Raw genomic sequence first — 12,364 nt, forward strand, 5'->3', positions numbered from 1 at the left:
GAAAAAATGGTTCATGTCATGAAACTGTAGAAAAAATGGTTCACGTCGTGAAACAAAAAGTGTTTCACGCCACCGTAAACTGCTTCAAAAAGTGTTTCACGTCATGAAAGTCTACTACACTTTCACATGATCCAATTTCCCTCCTTAAGATTGAATTCCTTCTTTAGCCAACCCTCACAGCCTTAGTTTTGTCAATTTGTTGGTTTTTGTCTTGTCGTAAAATAGTAGGATTTAGTTCATGTCGCGAAACAAAAAGTGCTTCACGTCGTGAACTAGTTCAAAAAGTGTTTCACATCGTGAAAGTCTACTGCACTTTCACGTGATCCAATTTCCCTCCTTAAGAATAAATTCCTTCTTTAGCTGACCCTCACAGCCTTAGTTTTGTCAATTTGTTGGTTTTAGTCTTCTTGTGAAAGAGAAGGATTTAGTTCACGCCGTGAACTGCTTCAAGAAGTGTTTCATGTCGTGAAAGTCTACTGCACTTTCAGGTGATCCAATTTTTGGCAGACTGAATCGTGTCAGAGAGGTGTCAGGATAAGGGTTTCTATTTTTGGAATGTAATCTTGGCACTGATTTCAAGAGTGACTCGCACGGCGTGAAGCTGCAGGAAAATGGTTCACGTCATGAACAACTTCCTACACTTTCACGTGGAGTTTTTTGCGTCAGCAATTTGTAGTCTTGGGTGCATAATACTTATCCAAATGATGAAAATTAGATTGTGCCAATGCTAGGGAATGAAATGCAAGTTCCTGCCTCGAATCAATGGTCCCTTATGTTTTTTATTTTTTTGAATTTTTTGAAAAAAGAAGAAAACAACACACAACCTGCTTCTTGATGTTGGTGTTTTTTGTGGTGCTAACATCAAACCTTTCAAGATTAACCAATGAATCCTTTCCTAAAATACTTTCCACAACATCAAAACTATAATTTTTCCCTCAACCACACACACCTTATCCTTCCATTTTCCACACAATGCATTACCAAAATGCAAAGGCAACAATGAATACTATGCAATGGGAGCTGAATCTCAAAGAGTTTGGAAGAAACAAAGGTATTTCCCCGACACAGCGGTACCAAAAATGTTATGCTTAACCACACCTCCAAGAGGGATATCTACACATTCACCTAATGGATGAGCAATGGAAAACAACCATCGTGGGGTACTTAACAATGCTTCGAGCTCGTGTCTCTTGAAGCCTCCAAGCTTGCATGTATGCTCCAAATTCCAAGATCCACCTCAACATTGTCACCGTGAAGTTGCTCACACCATCACATAGGCCAATCACACTCTCTCTCACTCTCTCATCATACAAGCATAAACACATAGGCCAATCACACTCTCTCTCACTCTCTCATCATACAAGCATAAACACACAAGTAGTTACAGAAACACTTGGAGTATAAACAAACGTTCGCTTCTTCTACCTTCAAATTAAAAAATCTCAAGGTAGTTAGATATATAATGTTAATAGCATTTCTTCTTAAAATTTTACTTATATTAAATATTAAATATTAAATTTATTTTTTACTTATCTTTTTTTTTGAGTTGTTTTACTTATATAATAATTATGATTCTCACTTAGTGCACTACTTCTCTCAAGGTGATTCTTTTATGGATGATACACTGTCTTCTCTTGAAGCTTCTCAACCTCAAACGGTAATGTTATTAGTGTATATTGTTTTAATCTCACTGCTTTACGTATGATGTACATGTACTTTCTTCTATACTTCTCATTTTGAAGCTTAAGATATTTTTTGGTTTTTACGTTTTAGGAAGCAAGTGAATATATCACAAATGACCAAGAAACAATTTTGATGAAGTGTCTAGGTGCAAGGAGTATAGAGGACATGTACATGTCAATGAAGTTAACATATGACATGATGAGAAAATCTCAAGTATTCTCTGCTAACAAAAATAGTGAACAAAGCTCTAAAGAGACGAGAGAAGGCCTTATAGCTTGGTGTTAACCCTCATTGGACACCTCTCCAACATCATTGTATATTTTACGTGTGCGATCGTCATTTGTCTATGAAAGGTGCATGGGATTAATATTGGAGACTATATTCTTAGACTAGGGTTAGCCTGGGCGGTCGTGGTTAGCCATGGATCTATTTTTCAAGAATGGCTGCCCAACATGTGAAGGCTATGGACCAAGATAAGGAGGTCATTGTGTATAGTAGCCATTCTTAAAAAATAGATCCATGGCTAACCACGACCGCCTAAGGGGTTCATTGTGTATAGTGACCATTCAATCTTTTATGCTATTCAAGAGAGTGCTCTTCTTCTCCATGCTCTTGTGCTATTGCTTTCTTGTTTTCCTATTATATGTTTGAGCTATTTTGTACTTGCTTGCATATGTGTGAGAGTGAGAATGTGATTGAATGAGAGAGGAGGGTTGAGCTTCCATTGGAGCAGAGCTTGGAGGGTGGCAGTGTGGAAACAATCTCTCCTACAAGAATCCGGCCATGAGCAATCAATGAGGTGAGTGACACATCTCGTTTATGCAATGGTAGGCTAGGTTCTGGTAAATTAACCTCTTGGTTTAAGCTATTTCATGCTTCTGAGTGCGGTGAGGCAATGCCCCAAGACATTATCTAGTTCCTACACTCTTTCTATGGTGCAAGGGCTTCCCATAAATGGCATCGCTGTGCCAGGGAATAGCCCTACCAAAAAGCCACAATGCATTTGGAATGTGTGTTTGTATCTTTGAATTCTATTTTAATTCTGATTTCTGTATTTGCATGAATACATGGAAATGTGTCCATTTTGTGGTGATTTTTGCATTCTAGCTGATATTTGCATTTTTTTCAAATTCTACACTTTGTTCAAATTCTTGCATATTATTCAATTTCTGCTTGTTTTTCTTTTTTTTGTGAGTGTTGCAATTAGTTCATTTAGATTAATTCCTCTTTCACATTTTAATTCTAAGTCCAATTTCAAAATTCTACATTTCAATTTTGAAATTAAAAAACAGACAAATTGAGCACCAAATGGAAAGAATTGGGTAAAACACATCATAGAATTGGTTTCCAAGTGAGGGTTTATCCCAATTTTGACTCCTTATGCAAAGAAATTGGGATAATAACAGAAATTAGGAAAGGATTGGCCACACATAGAAATTTTTGTGTTTTTTGCAATTTTGCATTAGTGTAATTAATGCGAGTCAATTATACTCAATCCATTCTCTAGTTTGGGGCATCTTGATTGGCTAGCCGCATTTAATGCATGTAGAATTTTAGGCCACTAGCCACAAATTTTTAAAAATCTGTTTTGTGTGGCTGGACACATTTAATGCATGCAGGCCCCAAGTCAAAGATTTTAGGAAAACTCCCTTTTTGGTGAAACTGAAAAGTGGAACTGTAAACAATAAACAGTAAAAGTGAAACATAAAAAATAAAAATTTAATAAAGTAATTTAAAAAATAAAAAGTGAAGAGGGAAAAGGGAAAACGTGAAGGGGGAAAGGTAAAAGGTCGTGGGGAAAAAATATATAATTTTTTTGGGAAGTGCTCGCACAAACTTACCTATTATATGTTTTAGGCTGTTGCGATCACATTGACGCAACTTGTGTGACACCCAAAAAATTTACAATTTTACATAGTTAAGGAGCTTCCTTAACTATGGGAGCCAACGTTTGTAGCGTTTGACCCACCCAAAAAAAGTATGCTATTTTCGATGCTAGATGGGTTAAGAAACACAAAACACGTGTTTCGAAATAACTTTGGCAAATCCAAAAAAATGGGAAAAAAAATATTAAAAAACCAAAAATTCCAAAAATTCCAAAACTTGTCCAGGGCATGTATAGGACCTTCTTGCACCCTATAATCACATGCATCTACAATATGGGCATGTATTAGTGGCCAAAATAGATGATAGTGCATCTATTGAACTAGGTGTACATACTTTTGATAGTATTCCCCACTGAACTATTACTTCTGGAACTGCCTCATCCCAATCCGCAACAACTAGTTGGACTTTAAAGCTTGATTGATCCTCTTTCTCTTCTTCAATGCTGAACACTATGCGGGTGAAATGTCAACAAGGTAGTCTTTAGCCACAAGCTTTTGGATTAACTATGTGTGCGGTAATTGGGTACCAAACACAACAACTCATTCAGTGTCATGTGGAGCTTCATATTCTTTGGATCTTCAAAGAGATTATACTCAAGATTTTTCGTCTTTCCACATCCTGATTTTTTCTTCTTTGCAGACTCCTAAACAATATCATTCTTCCTTAATAGACTTATTTTCACGGGGGTCTCTGTTGAGATATCGAGCTCTAGTGAGGCGGTGGACACTGATGACCCGCCTGGGGGATAGGCCCCGCACTTACACGATTGGCATGGTTGGTGAGATCTTGGGTGATATGCGGCCAGTGGGATGACAGGCTGTGTGATAGCCACTCTAGAGACTAGCATAGTTATAGCACCAGCTCATTTAGTCGGGTTCACACTATAGAGAACCCGTGTATGTATTGGTTGAGTACCTTTCATATTATGGTGTACTCTTATTCTTGTATATGGTGTGTTGAGTGTTGAGTAGAGAAGAAGAAGATTTTCAGCCTCTCACCTTGTGTGTTCTCTATTAGGGTTTGTGAGTGTGTGTGTGTGTGCTTGCAAGAGCTCAAGCTCTCTTCCCCCCTGCATCTTTTCAGTCTTCTCCCCCATTTGACTGAAGCTTCCTGCCTCTTGTAGCTTGTGTATAAGTTCTTGCCTATCGTGCAACTAGACTTCTTTCACACATTCCGTGCAAACTGACACTTTTCAGCTTCAACCTTTGTGATTTTCTCCCGGATGTCAGAATCTTCTTGTACCATCTATAACTACTTCTTACTTTGGCTTTCATTGGGCTTCCCAGAAGGAGGGACAACAACAATACTTGCCTTATTGTTCTTTGTTGATTGCAAAGTTGTACTTCATGTTGGAGGGTGCTCAACCACTTGGATCTGAAAAGGAACCTATTGATCATTCTGAACCGCCCCTTGTGCTTCTTGCACTAACTTGGAAACCTAGTCTTGGACATGCTTTTGTTTTATTAAAAGATTAAGGTCATGTAAAAGGGTAGGAGTGTTGAGATATCGAGCTCTAGTGAGGCGGTGGACACTGATGACCCGCCTGGGGGATAGGCCCCACACTTACACCACTGGCATGGTTGGTGAGATCTTGGGTGATATGCGGCCAGTGGGATGACAGGCTGTGTGACAGCCACTCTAGAGACTGGCATAGTTATAGCGCCAGCTCATTTAGTCGGGTTCACATTATAGAGAACCCGTGTATGTATTGGTTGAGTACCTTTCATATTGTGTGTACTCTTATTCTTGTATATGGTGTGTTGAGTGCTGAGTAGAGAAGAAGAAGATTTTCAGCCTCTCACCTTGTGTGTTCTCTATTAGGGTTTTGTGAGTGTGTGTGTGTGCTTGCAAGAGCTCAAGCTCTCTCGAGCTCAACTATATAGTCCTTCGGACTGAAATTTTCGGGCCGAAAACGCGTTTCGGGCACGTCTGGACCTCCGTTTTTCAGAAAGCAGGCGATTCCGAGCACTGCGGGTAAGTCACCGATTCTCTGCAGAACTCTGTTTTAAGAACTGCAGGAAGACAGATTGACTGTGCAGACACTGTGGGTGCTGCAAAGAGGTCTACAGTTGCCATTGGGTGTATGTATGTGCATTGAAGTCACTGGTTGTGACATTTGAGAGTACTACAGTACCGCTGTGCAGAAAATACAGCATTTGTGCAGAAAAACCAGAGTGCAGTTTCTGGTAAAATTGTGTGTTTGGCAAGATGTCTAATGATGGCATAACACAGATTGTGGCTGAGAAGCTGGACAAGAATAACTTCCATGCTTGGAGGTTCAGGTTGACTAATTTCCTGATGGGAAAAGGCTACTGGGACTACATAGAAGGTGAGCATGAAGAGGCACCGGAGATACCGGATATAAATCCGACTGCTGCAGATGTGAAAGAGTTTAAAGACTGGAACCAAGGAGCCAGGAAGGTTATGTATTGGCTCTCCATTAGTATACAGGACACCATGATTGGGCACATTCAGGATGCCAAGTCCCCCAAGGAGGCGTGGGACACCTTGGTAAAGCTTTATGAAACAAACACCAAGGCACGTAAGATACAGTTGAAGAATGAACTTCACACTGTGGAGAAAAAGAGCATGTCTGTGAATGACTATGCGCTGAAGATAAAGGGCATTGTGGAATCCCTTGCATCTATTGGTGTGTCAGTAGATGATGATGACAAGGTGGAAGTCTGTCTACGTGGTCTCGGGCCACAATACAAGGCGTTCAAGACGTCTATTCAGACTCGGGAAAACATTCCCAACTTTACAGATTTGGTGTCTATGCTGATTATCGAAGAGAAGAGCTTGGGTGAAGACCAACAGTCTTCACAAAGCAAAAACAGTTCAGAGCAACAGGCCTTCTACACGAGTTCAGGAAGAGGACGAGGTAGAGGAGGCCGTGGACGCGGTCAAGGAGGTGGCCGAACAGGTAATCAGAATTATGGCCAGCAGCAGCAGCAACAACAACAACAGTCCCAGAATCAACAACAACAACAACACGCAGGTGGAAGAGGCAGATTCAGAGGCAGGGGGAGTCAAAGAGGCCGTGGAAATTGGCAAAGACAATATAATGATGCACGTGAATGCTATTATTGTGGTAAGCCTGGACATGTGCAGGCAGAATGTTACAAGAAGCAGGCTGACATGCAAAATGGGAAAGTGCAGCAAAACAACTATGCATCCTCAAGCAGAAATAATGAGGATAATGAAAGGTTGTTTGTTATGCAGCATGTTGTAAATGCCATGTCTGAAAATGTTGATGCAGCACAAAAAGATAATGTATGGTATGTGGATTCAGGCGCTTCGAACCACATGACGAGTCATGGAGAGTGGTTCAAGGAGATGAAGAACCCGGAAAGACCAGGTTTTGTGGAAACAGGGGATGACACTGCTCATCCAATTGCCCACGTTGGAGATGTGCCATTATCTATGCAGGATGGCAAAGTGAAGTACCTTGCAGATGTACTTCATGTACCGAACATAACAAAGAATCTGGTTTCAGTTGGCCAGATGATTGAGCAGGGGTTGCAGGTTCGGTTTAACCCTGATGGGTGTTATGTTGAAGATTTCAAAGACAAGTGCAGGTTGGTTGCAAAAGGCAACAGAGTGGGCAGAATGTTTACGTTGGATGTATACATGCCTGAAATGAGTGCTGCGATGTTTGCAAATGGTTCAGGAGTTGTTGCAGACACAGACATATGGCATAAAAGAATTGGACATGTAAATGTGCAGAGATTGACGTCTATGCAGACAAAAGGAATTGTGACAGGGCTGCCAAAATTTAAAGTGGAAGGTATGCAGAAAATATGTGAAGCATGCCAATTTGGGAAGCAAACAAAGCATGTGTTTCCACGTAACAGATATGTGAGCAGAAATGCACTAGATGTTGTGCATTCAGATGTATGGGGTCCTACGAAGACCGTGTCTATGGGAGGCTGCAGGTACTATGTCACTTTCATTGATGACCACACAAGGAAAGTGTGGGTATATTTCATGAAGGAGAAGAGTGAGGTGTTCACTCACTTTCAGAATTTCAGAGTTTTGGTTGAAAAGCAAACAGGGAAATATGTTAAGTGCCTAAGGTCAGATGGAGGAGGAGAATACTTCTCCAATGAGTTCTCTGAATTTTTGAAGAAGAATGGAATTCGGAGACAGTATACATGCAGATACACTCCGCAGCAAAATGGAGTTGCTGAGCGGAAAAACAGGCACATTGCTGAGATTGCGCGGGCATTGATGGAAGAGAAAAATATGCCGCATTGCTATTGGGCTGAGGCTGTTTCTACAGCAGTATACATCATGAACAGGACTCCAACTGCAGCCATACATGATGTAACTCCAGAGGAGAGGTTTACTGGCAGAAAACCAGATTTGTCTCATCTGAAAGTCTTTGGATGCATTGCATATGTGCATGTGCCAGATGAGCTGAGAACTAAGCTGGATCCGAAAGCTGAAAAATGTGTGTTTATTGGATATTCCCTTGAGCAAAAGGGATACAGGTGTTATAACCCTACTACACGTGAGTTGAGGGTAAGCAGGGATGTTGTCTTTGATGAGATGAGCAGCTGGTATGCTGCTGAAAAAGAAGCTGTTGGGGCTGATGTGAGTGGAAGTGTGGTTGCACAGAATGCAGGTCAGCAATCACAGTCTTTGAGTGGACCAGGAGAGTCCTCATCTAGTGGGTCTGTTGTTGATAGACCATGGAGTGGCAGGCTGCGTCATAATACCAGCCCTGCAAATGTGATTAGTACATCACGTAAAGGAAAAGAGAAAGTGGTTGAGCCCCTTGGTATGCCTGACATTTCTGCAGGGCATTCTCATGTTGATGGAGAGTCTAGTGGCTCAGATATGAGTCTTGATGAGGAGCTTGGGATCCCAGCTATGAGAACACCTGGTGTAAAGAAGGCTATGGAGGCCATGAATGAAAAGCTGCGAAGATTAGGGAGAGTGAAGAACCCTGTGCAGAGATTTACATATGATGGTTATGTGGCACATCACTATGCATATATGGCAAAGGTTGTGCAGGTTGTTGAGCCCACATGCATTGATGAGGCTGTTGGAAATGTGTGTTGGGAGAAAGCTATGGACGAGGAGATGGATGCACTATATGGAAATGAAACTTGGGATTTAGTGCAATTGCCTGAAGGCAAGAAAGCCATTGGCTGCAAGTGGGTGTACAAAGTTAAACATAACAGTGATGGAAGCATAAACAGGTACAAGGCTAGATTGGTAGCCAAAGGATATGCGCAGACATATGGGATTGATTATGAGGAAACTTTCAGCCCAGTTGCCAAGATGGCAACGGTGAGAGTTGTGATAGCAGTGGCTGCGTCAAAGCAATGGTCTTTACATTAGATGGATGTAAAGAATGCATTCTTGCATGGGGATTTGCAAGAAGAGGTGTATATGTTGCAGCCACCTGGTTATGAGGATGTGGGTCACCCCGAGCATGTTTGCAGGTTGAAGAAAGCCTTGTATGGCTTAAAGCAAGCACCAAGAGCATGGTTTGACAAGATTTCTGAATATCTTGTCACTATTGGCTTTCATGTAGCCAATGCAGATTTCTCATTGTATGTGAGACATGGTGATAGAGGAGTTGTGCTTGTTGTCATCTATGTAGATGACTTGATCATTACGGGGGACCATGATGCAGAGATCTTTGATGTAAAGATCTTGCTTAGACAGAAGTTCGAGATGAAGGATCTGGGGGAGCTCAGATATTTCTTGGGCATTGAGGTGATTAGGTCACCACATGGTATTGGATTACTGCAGAGACAGTATGGCTTGGACATGTTGTCCAAGTATGGTATGACAGGCTGTAAGCCTATTTCTGTGCCATTGGATCAAAATGGCAAGTTGAGTGCAGATTCAGGAGAGATCTTGGAGGATCCTACTATGTATAGACGCATAGTAGGAAGTTTGATCTACATGACGATCACCAGACCAGATTTGAGCTATGCTGTTGGGTTGGTGAGTCAGTTTATGCAGGTTCCACGGAAATCGCATTTGGATGCAGTGAGACGCATACTGAGGTATGTGAGGTCTACTTTGCATTGTGGACTATTCTATGAGACTGGGACAGAGATATGTGTACATGGGTACACAGATGCTGATTGGGCTGGTAGTATCTCAGATAGAAGATCTACCAGTGGATTCATGTTTTCTTTGGGGAGTGCTGCTGTGACTTGGAGCAGCAAGAAGCAGCCTACGGTTGCTCTATCGAGTACAGAGGCCGAGTACAGAGGAGCTGCTATGGCAGCATGTGAGGTAGCTTGGTTGAGAAAGCTACTTGCAGATTTAGGTCTATCAGTGGATAGACAAGTTGTCATTTTCTGTGACAACATTAGCAGTATACAGTTGGCCAGGAACCCAGTCTTTCATGCTCGTACGAAGCACATAGAGGTCCACTACCACTTCGTCAGAGAGAAGGTCTTGGCAGGAGACCTTGACCTTGTTTATGTCAGCACAGAGGATCAGGTAGCTGACATCTTCACCAAAGCATTGGGTACAGAGAAGCTCCGCAGATTCAGGGCTTCGCTTGGTGTACATGAGATGGAGTTGAGCTCGAGGGGGAGTGTTGAGATATCGAGCTCTAGTGAGGCGGTGGACACTGATGACCCGCCTGGGGGATAGGCCCCACACTTACACCACTGGCATGGTTGGTGAGATCTTGGGTGATATGCGGCCAGTGGGATGACAGGCTGTGTGACAGCCACTCTAGAGACTGGCATAGTTATAGCGCCAGCTCATTTAGTCGGGTTCACATTATAGAGAACCCGTGTATGTATTGGTTAAGTACCTTTCATATTGTGTGTACTCTTATTCTTGTATATGGTGTGTTGAGTGTTGAGTAGAGAAGAAGAAGATTTTCAGCCTCTCACCTTGTGTGTTCTCTATTAGGGTTTTGTGAGTGTGTGTGTGTGCTTGCAAGAGGTCAAGCTCTCTTCCCCCCTGCATCTTTTCAAGGAGAAGGGTGTGTGTGTGAATGAACTTATGGTCCACTAACTCACCTATTTAAAGGTGAAGCTAGAAGGCATTATGTAGAGTGCAAAGGCCAAGTTGTATGCATAAGCAACTTAATAAACAAGATTTGTTCTTGTATTTTTTGGATCTCTCTCCTCCACTCATCTTGATCTAGCATAAGCACCATGAATTTCAACATGGTATCTAGAGCTAGGCAACTTGCAAGGTCAAAAAAGTGGTTTTTTAGTGCATCTCCTCTACCCCCAGCCAGTGGAGGACTTCCAGCAGCTTGAGGAGGCCGAATCTCAGCGAGCTCTCAACTACGAAGTTCAAGAACACTGTCGGGCACTCAGATTTGTATAGCTAATTAGTCGAATACTCCTCTCTTAGCCGTGCCATTGCACTCTGCGCGTAGGCCGGCGCTCGTTTTTTCTACGCTGCTGATGTCGTACATAGATTCGCCATGTGTAGGCACCATTGGCCTGAGGTATGTTAGGGATTTTAAAGCCCATGACCTAAGGGCTTAGCATCTCAAATTTCAGCCCTAATGGCGGCCTGAATCGTGCGTGGGAGGAAAAAGACCAGGCGGGCTACTGAATTTCACCATGAGAGCTTGATAATAGTGTTCATAAACACTAATAGTGTTGATTAACACTAATGATGCTACTAATCCAAAAAAGGGGAGCTATTTCAGAGTGTTTCTAAACACTAAGTGTGTTCTTAAACACTGATGGTGAATCTAATCACCAATGCAAGTGTCATTAGATGCTAAAAATGTGCTTTTAAGCACTAATAGTGTTGCTAAACACTAACAGTGATGTTAATCACCAAAGTAAGTGTTCTTTGACACTAATGAAGCTCTCTCCATCAATATTAGTGGTTGGGCACAAACCCTAAGTGCTAAACCATAAGCTTCATCAACTTAATCTCCTTTTTATGCAACATCCTTGGCTTGATTAAGGGTTGTTACACTCTCATAAGCCACTCTCTTTCTACTTAAGCCAAAACATCACAAATTTTCTAGCTTTCTTCTTCATAAATCAGCCCATTACACTCTTGTAACCTTCCTTCAATACCCAATGTCAAAGGAAAACACCCAAATTAAGAAGTTCTCTCCACACTTGGCAAGTTCTTGTCAAGTACAAGATGATGTCTAAAGGTTTTTGGCCATTCATCTACGGCACTAAGGTTATTGATCGAGCTAAGGCTGAAGATATTGAAGATGATGAGAGGGCACAAGCCATCATCATGCTCCATCTTGATGAGGCTCTTATTCACCATGTGGACCAGCTTCCGACTGCAAAGGAGAAACGAGATGAGCTTGACAAGCTCTATGGAGCTCGTGGTAAGAATTCCAAGATCTCACTTAAAATTGAATTTTTTAGCTTGGAGCTCAAAGAGGGAGATGGAATTGGAGCCTTTATCTCTCACTTGAAGGATCTTATGGCTCAACTTGCATTAGTGAATGCGAGAATGGAAGAAGATGATGCAGTGGTGGTGACTGTTTTGTTAAAGTAGTCAAGAAGGTGTACTCCACCTTAGTCTCACCACCCTGAAGAATATACCTAATCCCACCCTTGAAGGAGTCATTCAATCTTGTCTTGATGAAGAAAAGATGCCAAAGGGAGGAGCTGAATCTTCAAATGCATCAACTCCATTGAATATCAAACAAGCAAGTAAGGTGTACCCATTGCAAAAAGGTAGGTCATTTTGCAAATAATTGTTGGATCAAATATCCCAACAAGATGAAATGTAACAAGTGTAAACAAACGGGACATATCACTTCTAAATGTCTTAACAAAGAGTCAAAGGCTAACTTTGTATCAACCTCTAACTC

The sequence above is a fragment of the Cibotium barometz genome, chromosome 42 (genome assembly GCF_041138505.1).
Source record: "Cibotium barometz isolate CiBa-2024 chromosome 42, ASM4113850v1, whole genome shotgun sequence".
Classification (NCBI taxonomy): domain Eukaryota; kingdom Viridiplantae; phylum Streptophyta; class Polypodiopsida; order Cyatheales; family Cibotiaceae; genus Cibotium; species Cibotium barometz.